The sequence below is a fragment of the Nelumbo nucifera genome, chromosome 8 (genome assembly GCF_055504915.1).
Source record: "Nelumbo nucifera cultivar China Antique chromosome 8, China Antique-T2T, whole genome shotgun sequence".
Taxonomy (NCBI): Eukaryota; Viridiplantae; Streptophyta; class Magnoliopsida; order Proteales; family Nelumbonaceae; genus Nelumbo; species Nelumbo nucifera.
The window spans coordinates 36,879,172-36,891,648 of NC_142656.1; the positions used below are offsets into that span (position 1 = coordinate 36,879,172).

Below are 12,477 nucleotides of genomic sequence, written 5' to 3' on the forward strand. Positions count from 1 at the left end.
GGAACCCTAGCCATTTAAGGCCCACCGAAATCTGACTTTATGAAAGTTAGTGGGAGCCACTTTGGTTTGACCTAGATCAAACTAGAGCGTAATTAACTGTTCCCTCCAGCTAATATGAGTGCATGTGATAGGGAGATTGATATGATGAATTCTCTAAAGGCCTTCCATCATTAGCATGAGGATGGGTCCTTCAGTAATGAGGAAACGCACCAGAAAATGGGCTATCCATTTGCTGTTGGGCTTGTCTGAATGTTTCATAAGATGATAGGGGCGTTATAGACTGATGTGGGAGGGGCTTCACCACAGAATGGGAACTCTCTCACGGTACCTTGGCATTCACGAACATGATGGGTAAGCACTCACTGGACAGAAAGGTTTACCTGAAAACGGCTCTGAACCTTGTCTGACAAAGGCCAAAGAGAAAACTCATATGATGAGTGGATATGATCCTTCACAGAAAGGTGGTGGGGTTATGCAGCTGAAACAGTTGGCTCCATGCACTGTATGTGATTTCTCACATTTCTAGAGATGACCCATAGTCTCCGTCACTGAGAAAGGAGGGAAATCTCAGAGATGAATAAATGGAAATGGAACGTAGATTAATATCCATATCTATGAAATGAACATGAATCAAATTAGGTTGTGGACTGATGTTTGCTCTTTTATTAGAAAATGGCAAATGGATCATTTGCAAAATTACTTGATGACAACAAGTGGAAGGGCCCAAACTATGCCGACTGGTATAGGAACCTTATGTTGTTCTTAACCTCTGAAAAGTTGGATAAGGTAGCCAAGAATCCTGCCTCGGATCGTCCGGGAGATAGGGCTTCCGAGGCCAGGAGAAGAGAATACCAAGAATGGGAGGCGAAAAACTCCCTTGCCCGCTACTATATCATTGCCTCTTTAGACAATCCAATTCAGAGGCAGTTCGATCAGATCGAACTAGCTAAGGACATACTGGACAGTCTGAAGATATTGTACATAGAACAGAATCGTTCTTCTCGGCAGAAGGTCTTGAAACAGTTCATGACTGCGCAGATGTCCAAGGGCCAACAAGTTCACAACCATTGTCTTCGGATGATGGGCTACATCAATGAACTGGAGGCTCTTGGATCCGGGCTGGATCTGGTAACACAGATCGACGCTATTCTCAACTCTCTGCCTCCATCCTTTAATCCATTCATCATGAACTACAACATGAACAAGCGGAACGTCATCTTGTAGAAACTCAGCAAAATGCTGTAGAGGGCCGAAGAATTGATTAAAAAGGATGAGCCCATTGCCATGCTTGTTGAAACTGGCAAATCGGGCAAGAAAATGAAGGCAAAGAGAAAGCCCCAGAAGAAGGCTGCCAAACCCGAGAATTAGAGGAAGGACAAGGCATCAGATGCCTGTCATTTTTGCAAGAAGACCGGCCACTGGAAAAGGAACTATCCTGCCTACCTGGAATCCAAGAAAGATAATTTCGAAACTTGTGTTATAGAAACCAATTTATTGGTAGCTTTTGCGTCCTGGTGTATTGACTCCGTGGCTTCAACTCATGTGTGTAACTCACTGCAGGGGTTCAAGGTAAGCAGAAGGCTGAGTGAAGGAGAAGTCACACTCTACTTGGGGACTAATGCAACTATTGCAGCCGCGGCCATAGGAACCGTGGAGTTATTTTTTAGAGAAGGAACGATTGTACTGAAAGATTGTCTTTATGTACAAAATTTAAGGAGAAATTTGATTTCTGTTTCAAAACTGTGTGCAGATGGTTATTCTGTCTTCTTTAGTAATACGATTACTATTAAAGGAAATAACAGTTTCATCGCATACGGGGAACTGGAGAATGGTCTCTATGTTCTACATCCTTCTCTAGAAACTAAAATAACCGAAACTACGTCAGCTGAAATCCCCAAGAAGAGAGCCCGTGAAACAGTTAATCCCACGTGTCTGTGGCATTACCGACTTGGTCACATCGGTGTTGACCAAATCACAAGGTTGGTAAAGGATGATCCTTTGGATTTTCTAACTGTAAAAGATCTTCCCACTTGTGAGCCTAGCCTACAAGGCAAGATGATGAAACGGTGATTTAACGGTAAGCCTGGAAGATGTACAGGCACACTTGACCTAATACATACTGATGAATGTGGTCCCCTGAGTGTTAGGACACAGAACCAACACGTGTATTTCATCACCTTCACAGATGATTTTTCATGATATGGTTACGTCTACCTAATGAGACACAAATCTGAATCCTTTGAAAAGTTCAAACAGTTCAGACAAGAGGTCGAGAAACAGTTAGGGAGAGAAATTAAAGCCCTTCGATCAGATCGAGGTGGCGAATATCTCTCTAACGAATTCAGGGACTACTTAAAGGACAATGGGATAGTATCACAGTTAGCTCCTTCTACTACACCACAACTTAACGGTGTTTCAGAGAGGAGGAATAGGACTTTATTGGATATGGTCCGGTCGCTTCTCATACACTCAGAGTTACCCACATCCTTTTGGGGTTACGCATTAGAGACAGCAATTTACGATTTGAATCGGGTTCCAACCAAATCGGTTCCGAAACTCCATATGAACTTTGGACCGGAAAGAAACCAAGTGTCAGACACTTGAAGATTTGGGGTTGTCCAGCACACGTTAAAAGAACGAGTGCAGACAGGTTGGAATGCAAGACCAACCGTTGCCTATTTGTAGGCTACCCAAAAGGCTCTGTAGGTTACCTATTCTATGACCCAAGTGAGCAGAAAGTGTTCTGTAGTCGAAATGCGCAATTCTTGGAAACTGATTACATCCTGGACACCCATCGTCAGGAAGTTGTTCTTGATGAGGAGAGCTCAGGAGCAATGGGAGATGTCCCACAAGCTCCAGGTAGTGACCAACCTAGAAGATCCACTCGGAAATCCAAGCCACCAGTCCATTATGGTTATGACCTAGATAGTTGCCAGGTGGAAACCTTGACTAATGAGGAGGATACCGTGACTTACGCAGAAGCTATGTTGGATATAGAATCTCAGAAGTGGGTGGAGGCCATGAGAGCAGAGATGGACTCAATGGAGACCAATGGAGTCTGGACTCTAGTAGATCCGGCCTCCGGGGTAAAAGCAATTGGTTGCAAATGGATTTACAAGAGGAAAAAGGGCCTCGATGGTAGGGTTGAGACCTTCAAAGCTCGTCTAGTGGCGAAAGGGTACACTCAGAAAGAGGGCATCAATTATGAGGAAACATTTTCACCTGTGGCCATGCTTAAATCCATTAGGATCCTGCTAGCTGTAGCAGCATACCATGATTATGAGATTTGGCAAATGGATGTCAAAACTGCATTCCAGAATGGAGATCTTACTGAAAGATATCTATATGCAGCTGCCGCAAGGCTTCATTGCAGCAGGACAGGAAAACATGGTATGTAAACTTAACAGATCCATTTATGGACTTAAGCAAGCTTCTAGAAGTTAGAACATCCATTTTGACTCTGCTGTCAAATCGTTTGACTTCGAGCAGAATCCGGATGAACCCTGTGTCTATAGGAAGTACAGTGGAGATAAGGTTACCTTCATGGTTCTGTATGTAGATGACATTCTACTCATTGGGAATGATGTAGGAATGTTAACTACGGTGAAGGTATGGCTTTCACAGCAATTCTCCATGAAAGACCTTGGAGAAGCCTCCTATATACTGGGTCTTCGACTCTTTAGAGATAGATCGAAGCAGATAATAGGATTATCCCAATCAGCTTACATTGACAAAATAGTCAAAAGATATAGCATGGAAAACTCCAAGAAAGGAAATGTTCCTTTCAGGCACAGAGTCACTCTCTCCAAGAAGATGTCTCCCAAAACTTCTGAGGAGATTGATGGCATGAAAGACGTTCCCTATGCCTCTGCCATAGGGAGCATCATGTATGCCATGTTGTGCACTCGTCCTGACATTGCTCAGGCAGTGAGTGTAGTAAGTAGATTTCAGGCCAACCCAGGGCAGGAGCACAGGACTACTGTGAAAAACATACTTAAGTACTTTCGAAGGACAAAAGAGTTTTGTCTAGTATTTGACGATAGCTCACTACAGATCCAAGGGTATACAGATGCCGATTTCCAGTCGAATCCAAATGATAGAAAGTCTACATCTGGATATGTTTTCACGATGGGATCGTGTGTTGTTTCCTGAATGTCAGCAAACAGGGGTCCTGAGTAGAAAATTAACAGTCCACAACTCAAGCCGAGCGCATTACCGTAAGTGAGGCTGCCTTATGAATGATGGTGTTCATTCCTGAATTTGGAATTCAGCACATCAACCATTCCACTATTGTATGACAACACTGGACCTACGGGAGGATGATGTTAAGAGGTGGCATCAGCGGAGAATGTGGTAGACCCATTGACGAATCCACTATCACAGAAAGTGTTTAAAAAACACGTGGAAAGCATGGGACTCCGGCTTGTACCTGATTGGACCTAAGTGCAAGTGGGAGCTGTTAGACAGTTTTGTATGCCCTTAGCTTCAATCAAAATGATGTACTTTATGAGTTTATTGTAAATAAATAAAAGTGCATATTTGATTCATGTTCCCTTGGTATGTTTCTGTGTAATACCCTTAAACTGGACACTTATATGAGACTCGTGTTAGTTTAGAATGTTCACAGCTAGTGGGTCAGTTTGGGGAGACCTATCCTGACAAGGCTGACGCTGTGGTGCCACCAAGTCGGTTGGGGTGGCCTGTCTCAGCTGCCAGGGAGAGACCCTAGGCACATACAGTGTAGAATTAATTGAATCTTTGAGATGGACCAGATTTCCAGTATTGCCTTGGACCTTGGAGATTGATGGGCAAAACTGGAAAGTTACACCCGACACCTAGACTCGATTATGATACCATACCATTTCAGTGAGATCCTTAGCGGGGGTCAAAACCTGGGTATGTTGGGACAGTCTGAGAATTCATCTGAGCGAGTGATCATAGTGACAGGATCAACCCCTTTTGTTGGACAAAGGTAATGATCGGGGATGCACTCTCTCTGATGGAAACCAAGACTGCTAGCAGCCGATTTCAACCATTGAGATTTGTTTTGCAAAGTATATTTTATATGGGATATAAAAATATATATATTATGGTTTCTAAAATGTTTGCAAAAAGGTTTTAATTCCCGGGATCCATATGAGTAGAGAGTGCAACACTATTCCTTGCAGCCGAGGGAGAGGTCCTCTCTTGTCGGGCTGTGTATGATCATTATGGGCTGAGAGGTTAAGTGTAAGACCATTGAGGGTAATACCTGATGGGCTAATCTTGCATCTGCCCATAGTCCCTGGGTGTTACAAGGTGGCTTGGCCTAGGGACCACTTAGGGTAAGTGTTGGGCCCATAGAGCCCATAAGATGGGTTTCAGGGGGTGCACTGTCCATAACAGTGTATTCGGCCAGGCCTTGTAACAAAGGCTGGGTTGAACCCATGTGGCTGATGTATAGATCAATGTTTGGGTCCCACGGCATACAAGAAAGCCCAACTGGGCAGCAGTTAGGAAGCTTAAGTGAGCACATAAGCTTAATGGGCTTAAAGCCCATTTCGAACTGGGCTATTTAATTAGTCAATTATGGAGCGAATTTTGAGATGGATTAGTAGATAGGATAGGGTCTTGACCCTATCCACTCATAGAGTCCAGATCTGAATGTGATTCAGATCTAGAAACTTCCTAATGAGTTTAGGAGAAAGCTAATCTAATCTACAGATAAGATAAGGGTTTATCCTTTTCACCTAAAGAGAAGTCTGATCCAAATAAGATTTGGTTAAGCAGCTCCTAATTGATTTAGGAGCTGATCATTTTAGGTTAACAAAAGAAAGAAGGGGCGGCAGCTTTTAGAAGACACAGATTGAGATCCTCTTGAGTGCTGAAATCACAAGAAGAGAGAATTCTGCACCCGATGAATACTTTCTTGCCGCTTCCTTACTGTCGCTGCCATTACCTTCAATTCGATCTCCAGTTCTTGGGAGAAATCAAGATCGGATCTTGATACCAATCTTTTGGGAAAATATTGTTTGGAGCTATACTCACAAGCCATACAGTTGATTCTTGCAAAGGGTCAAGTTCTTTTGGAAGAACATTGCTGATTCTGCTCCATCCTGCACTGTGCCATCTTCAGTGGGAGCAGATTTTAGATCCTTCCTTGGGCGTGAACACCTCCATTGGGAGATATTGTTTCTCCGTATCAGGTACATCCTCCCTCCTACTCCTTTTGGTTGAGATATGGTTTGGTTCATTGTTCAAGATTGATCCTTGAAAAATATGTTTTTCTAAATAGGGAATGCGATTCCCAGTTGAAGGGAGAGAAAAATTTCTGAAATTCGCCCCCTTATTCCGCAAGATCTGGGCGTCCATACAATGGATCTCTCATCCCTTCATAAGCCACTCACACAGAAAATGTTTGAGAAACACGTGGGAAGCATGGGACTCCGGCTTGTACCAGATTGGACCTAAGAGCAAGTGGGAGCTGTTAGACAGTTTTGTGTGCCCTTAGCTTCAATTAGTTTTGATGTACTTTTGACATTTAGTGTAAAAGAATAAAGTGCATATTTGATTCATGTTGTGTGGTATGTTTCTGTATAAGACCCTTAAACTGGACACTTAATGAGACTCGTGTTAGTTTAGTATGTTCACAGCCGTTGGATAAGTCTGGGGAGATTTATCCTTCCAAGGCAGACACCGGTGTGCTGCCAAGTGTTGGGGTGGCCTGTTTCAGCTGCCAAAGTGAGACCCGAAGCACAAGTAGTGTAGGATTACTTGAATCTTTTAACCAGACCAGATTTCCAGTGTTGCCCTGGACCTTGGAGATTGATGGGCAAAATTGTAAAGTTACAACTGACCCCTAGACTCGATTATGATACTGTACTAGGTGACGGATTGGGCTGTCTTTGATATGCCAATCAGTGAAATCCTTAGCGGGGGTCAAAACCTGGGTATGTTGGGATAGTCTGAGAATTCATCTGAGTGGGTGATCATAGTGACAGGATCAGCCCCTTTGTCGGACAAAGGTAATGATCGGGGGTCAAAACCTGCCGAAGTCTACCTAGGATCGATGACCAATTGATTAAATCCAAACCCTTGAATCAGAATTCGGTAAGACTGATTTCTCTTAAGTTGATATTGCTCTCTTGATTCTTTTTGAATTTTAATTATTTAATTTTCCCACTCTTTATATTGCACACTCGGCTGAGAAATTATTTCCCTAGCTCCCTGTGGGATTCGACCTAGTACCACTACTACTACAAATTTATTGTGGGACTAGCATTAATTTTGATGGCTTCGATAACCCGTCAAATTTTTGGCCCCATTGCCGGGGAGCTACTTTAATTTCTTAGCTTGTTACCTTCTTTGTTTTATGACTCCTGTTTCTCAAAGAGGTGAACTAGAGTAGAACCCCGAAATTGAGAAGACTACCCATCATTTAAGGAAGGAGGCGAAGCAAAGGAAGGACCGTTCACCTCCAAGGGTGAATTCTGAATTCGACTTGCCAACTTGTGATCCACCTATTTTCGAAGAGGAAGAAAGGATGACTGATAGAGAGAGAATGCTAAGGGAGTTGGCTGCACTAATCATGAACCAACAGCCCATGTTCATGATATATCCCACTCTCGAGGTAGCCTTTGAACTAAAATCTGGATTGATTCAACTGCTTCCTCTTTTTCATGGCTTACCAGGTGAGGACCCTCATAAGCATCTCAAGGAATTCCATGTTGTCTGTTCAAGCATGAAACCATAGGGTATGACTGAGGATCAGGTAAAACTTATAGCTTTTCCTTTTACTTTACGAGATAAAGCAAAGGATTGGTTATACATTCTTCCTCCCGGTTCGATACGTACATGGGATGAAATGAATAGATTGTTTTTAGATAAATATTTTCCTGCATCCTGAGCTGCAAATATTAGGAATCAAATCTATGGAGTTTGGCAGTTTGGTGGTGAGACACTATACGAATATTGGGAAAGATTTAAACAGCTTTGTGCTAGCTGTCCCCACCACCAAATACCCGAACAACTTTTGATCTAATACTTCTATGAAGGACTCCAACCTATGGATAGAAGTATGGTAGACACAGCTAGTGGAGGAGCCTTGGTCAATAAAACACCCGAAGCGGCTAGGGAATTGATTTCCAACATGGCCGAAAATTCACAACAATTCAGAGCAAGAATAGATGGTACTATCAGGCTTGTTAATGAGGTAAGTCATTCTAATTTAGAAAATCAAATTTCTGATCTAACTGCCTTGGTTCGACAATTGGCTATCGGGCAATTGCAAACGGCAAGGGTATGTGGTGTCTTTTTGATTCCTGGGCATCCTATGGATATGTGTCCATCATTACAGGATGGTTCGATGCAGCAAGTTAGTGTCGTAGGAGGATTTCCGAGCCAACCTCAACACAAGTATGATCCCTATTCCAATTACTACTATCCTAGGTGGAGGGATCATCCCAATCTAAGCTACGGAAATCAAGGAGGACCACAGAGATATCAGCCCCAAGCTTTCAACAGACAACCCCCAATTTCAGCACCTATCTCAACACAAAGTCAACCCTCAAGTTCAGGTATGTTATTAGATGAAATCATTAAGGCTCTTGCTACTAACACTCAACACATTCCATAGGAAACAAGGGCCAGCATCCAGAACTTAGGGAACCAAATCAGTCAGCTTGCTATTTCCATTAGCAAGTTGGAGGCGTAGAACTCCAAAAAGCGACCATCGCAGACGGTAGTTAATCCCAAGGATAATTCTAGTGTAGTGGTGCTGAGAAGCGGGAAGGAATTGCAGCCACAACCTACCTCACTGATGAGACTAAAAAGTACCCTATTTTTATCCCCAAATATTCATACTTTTACATTAATTTAGCACTTAATTGGACTCATTACTCTTGTATTTCGATTCATGGCAAGCAAGAATGCAATTGGAAGAAAACAGGGCAAATCGGATGATTTTGCACAGTTTCGGCAACAGTCAGTAATCTGGGCATAACTCTCAATTCTGGACTCCGAAAGTGAGATGGACCATAAAATGCACTCACTTCTTCAGAGGAGAGAAAAGAGAGAAAGAAAATAAAAAGAGAAAGAAGATAAAAAGGTTTTCCCTGATTTACTACCTGGTTTGCAGTAGCAAAAATTGGATAGACTGATGAATGAGCTGTGTATGGCTTGGTTGTGTTGATTTAATGGTTCACAATATTTAACATAGAATATTTGTGGAAAAAGATGAAGGAGAGTTGAGTTTAAAAATTGGTAGGATAGTTAGTTCGTTCTTTTTTTATTTTTGTTTGAATTTTGTCTTGCCCGAGGACGGGCAAAGTGTAAGTGTGGGGGGTGATGAGAGTAGAATTTATCATATTTTTATCCCCAATTATTCTGTCTTTTATACTAAATTAGTACTTAATTGGACTCATATTTCTTGTATTTCGGTTCAGGGCATGAAAGAAGGCATCAATAGCAAAAAAGACAAATCGGATGATTTTTCACAGTTTCAACATCGTTCAGTAATCTGGGCCTAACTCGCATATCCAAACTTCGATTGGGCTGATTCAAGACCCACTAGAAAGATAAAAGAAAAAGCCACATCTTTCATGTTTTGGGCATTCGCAGATTCAGCGTGCATCGAAGTCAAATCCGGGCCCGAAGTCGCAGCAAATTCGTAGGAAGGCCCAATCCACAGCTGAATCCCAACTTGCAAAAAAGCCTGGCTGAAGCCCAATTCGCAGAGAAGGTTTAATACGAATCCAAGAACAAGAAACTGAGAAGAATCCTCCCAGATCTAAATTCTTGATGTAATCTTAGAGAGATAAAGGGATTGAGTTCAGTAGATAAAGAGATAAGAATAGAATTATGATAAGACTTTCTATTTTTGTAAGATCAACTTCAAGAGGAAGTAGGAGACTACCCCCTCCCCTTTAAGCTATATAAAGGAGGGGGCAGACCAGCTTGAGAATCACACAATCACTGAATCACTCAATCTTGGGGATTGAATCAAGAAGCAAGGAGCAATCAGTCAAGAAAGGGTCAAGAATTCAAGAAACTTCAAGAAGAAGGTGAAGGCAAGAAGAGGATATCTCAGCACCATGGGCGAATTCAAGAGTTATTTCTTTCCCTTTATTTGCTTTAATTCTTTTATCATGAATTGATTTGTTTCTTGCTAGGGCTATGGAAAGCCTAACCATGTTAATGAATATATTTTTATCTTCTTGATTTATCCAAGATTGTGATTTCCATATAGTCTATGAATTATTGTGCTTATTGCAATTAAGAGCTTGGCCACCTCTTAATTGATTTGAGTTATGTGAATGAATTGAGAGAGGAATTCACATAATCGACTGAATAATTCATAGTGTGAATTGAATGGTATATAGAGATATATATACATGATTCATCTGAATTTCATGGTCTTCTTGGACTTAATGCATTCCCATCTTGAGAGTTCTACTCGAGAGATCGAAGGGCTACCTGATGGGTGTCGGTTTAGTATATCTCGAGAGAGAATATTAAATAAAAATTGGAAAGACCTCAGCTTATGAGAATGACAAATAATCTTGGTTAATCGAACCCATCAATATTCATTGCATTGGTTAGGTGGACCAATAGCCCTAGCGATTCCATCCATTGCAAATTCGGTTAGTGATCACCTTTGTTTCTATTATCTTTCTCTAGTTTTTATTTTTAGTAGATCTTGTTCAAATCTGAAATTTGATTGTCCAGATAATTAGGGAAGATGGTGGTTCAAATACTTATTTTGTTAAATCCCCGTGGGAACGATATTTTTATACTACCTGATAACTAGTGCACTTGCTAGGGTTATATATTTATAGCTATCAAGTTTTTGGCGCCGTTGCCAGGGATTTAATCCTAAAATAATATTAGAACTTGTTAACCTTGATTAATTTGGATTTTTTTTGTTGTTTTTATTTTGTTATTATTTTATTTTTATTCTACTTGTTTGATTTCTTGGTGGTTCAGATTTACTAGTGCATGACACGCACTAGACAGGAAGGATTAGCAGAATTTGATCCTGCGATTGAAAGGACCCTTTGCTTGTTACAATGGGCCAACAAAGGAAAAGCAAGAGAAGAGGTCGTTATTTGCGAACCAGCCATAGAGATAGAAGGAGAGATGGCAGAAGGAAATCGCACCCTCTTGGACTATGCTTGTCCAAACATTGATGGGGCGACATCCAGCATTTGCAAGCCTACCATCCATGCCAATAATTTTGAAATAAAGCCTGCAATAATTCAAATGATCCAAACTAGTATTCAGTTTAGTGGGTTACCAAGTGATGACCCTAATGCACACATTGTTAACTTCCTTGAAATATGTGATACATTTAAACACAATGGAGTTAGTGATGATGCAATTAGGCTTAGATTTTTTCCTTTTTCATTGCGTGATAGAGCTAAAGATTGGCTCAACTCACTCCCTGCAGGAAGTATCACCACTTGGAATGATCTAACCTAGAAATTTTTGGCTAAATACTTCCCACCCTCCAAAACAGCAAGGCTAATTACTGATATTACTACTTTTGCTCAATTTGAGAGGGAATCCTTGTATGAAGCATGGGAAAAATTTAAGGAGATGCTTAGGAAGTGTCCTCACCATGGGATACCAACTTGGTGACAAATATAGACTTTTTATAATGGTATTACCCTCTCTAATAGATCCATTATTGATGCAGCCGTAGGTGGTACAATCATGAGAAAAACTCCAGAGGAAGCATATGACCTAGTGGAGGAGATGTTATCAAACAACTACCAGTGGAGCAATGATCGAACCAATCAAAGGGGAGTACACCACATAGATTCCTTTGCACCCCTATCTGCACAAATAGCTAATCTAAATAAGAGACTAGATAATTTTAGTATTGCAGCCATTAGTACACCATCTAGCATCTCATGCGATTTATGTGGTCAAATAGGACATACTAATTCTGATTGTCAAATAAATAGTCCTTTTATTTCTCATAAGAATGCTAATTTTATCTCTCATGCTGGCAAGACAAACTACAACCCATTTTCAAATACATACAACCCAGGGTGGAGGAGTCATCCAAACTTTTCATGGAGCAACAATCAGCAAAAGGCACCCATGGGATTTCAACCACAACCGCCCCGACAAGAAAAAAAGAACAATCTGGAGGAAATGATCTCTAAGTTCATTAATGCCACTGAAGCAAGGTTCCAAAGTTAAGAAGCATCAATCAAGAACTTAGAAGTTCAAGTGGGGCAGATTGTAAATCTGTTGTCAGAAAGAAAAGAGAGACAACTATCCAGCAACACGGAGAAGAATCCCAGCAAGCAAGTAAACGCCATAACTTTAAGAAGTGGGAAGACAGTCGGCGAAGCCCCAGAAGATGACAAGAAAGCTGAAATGGCTGATTTACAAAAGGAGAATGAGGGAAGCACCCCTAAATTGACTTTACATGAAATTAAACTTCCTATCCCCTACCTTGGAAGAGTCTTAAAGGCTAAATTAGATAGA

General features: G+C 41.4%; 1 non-coding gene across 1 annotated transcript; it reads right to left on the minus strand.

The window, feature by feature from the left end:
• Positions 1 to 11,496: 11,496 nt before the first annotated feature.
• On the minus strand, positions 11,497 to 11,603 carry LOC148789872 (small nucleolar RNA R71). Its single transcript, XR_016079921.1, has one exon. It is a non-coding gene; the product is annotated as a small nucleolar RNA R71 (small nucleolar RNA).
• Between the last annotated feature and the right edge of the window lie 874 nt (positions 11,604 to 12,477).